Source organism: Phaethon lepturus, unplaced genomic scaffold (assembly GCF_000687285.1).
Source record: "Phaethon lepturus isolate BGI_N335 unplaced genomic scaffold, ASM68728v1 scaffold23879, whole genome shotgun sequence".
Lineage (NCBI taxonomy): Eukaryota > Metazoa > Chordata > Aves > Phaethontiformes > Phaethontidae > Phaethon > Phaethon lepturus.
Genome location: NW_010565853.1, coordinates 1,416 through 2,203, shown reverse-complemented (window position 1 = coordinate 2,203; position 788 = coordinate 1,416).

Genomic DNA, 788 nt, shown 5'->3' with positions numbered 1-788 from the left:
ACCAGCAACAGCTGCAAAGAATGATGCGGTCCTAGAAAACATAGTTGGAAGTCAGCTTGCACATGTAGTCCAACATCCCCTTTTAAAACGCACTTCGTTCTAAGTTGGATCTGAATGAGCCAGGAGTTCTTAGTGTGCTTGATGCCACCATGGAGAGCATAAGGGCTGGGCATGTGCAAGCAATGTCACCTCCTTTGTGACTCACTTTCATGCCATTGACCAGAAGCCTCATCTGGGTCTGCGATTCACTTTCATGCCACTGACCAGAAGCCCCTTCTGGGCAGCGAGGCTGGGACAAGGAGGGAAAGTCTGTCCCAGCACAGCTTTCACTGCAAAACCCGGAGGGAGCCTTCACACCTAATCCTGATAGTTACTTCCTGTCCACCTCCAGACCTTACCCCATAACCCTGGGATCTTCTCACCAGTGCTGGCACCCTCACTACTATCTCCTTGTGGGCCTGGGAGGCTCAGCCTTGCGAGCCCGTGGCTGGTGGAGTGGGGACTGGGCCTCAAGCCCCTGCTCAGATGAAAGTGTACCTGTTTGGTTGATACATGGTGGGAGTGGGTCATCTCAAAAGCTCCTTTCTGACTCAAACTATTTGATGAAAGCAGAGGGGAGGGATTGTTGCCCTTCCCTTGGCATGGTAGAGGCCACAGCTGGACTGGTGTGCCCCATTTTGGGTCCCCAGGGGCAAGAGAGGTGGTGATGATCTCTCATGGGGAGAGGTACTGGCAGAGGGCCAGGCGGAACATACGGGCTGGAGCACATGCTGTATGGGGAGAAGCCC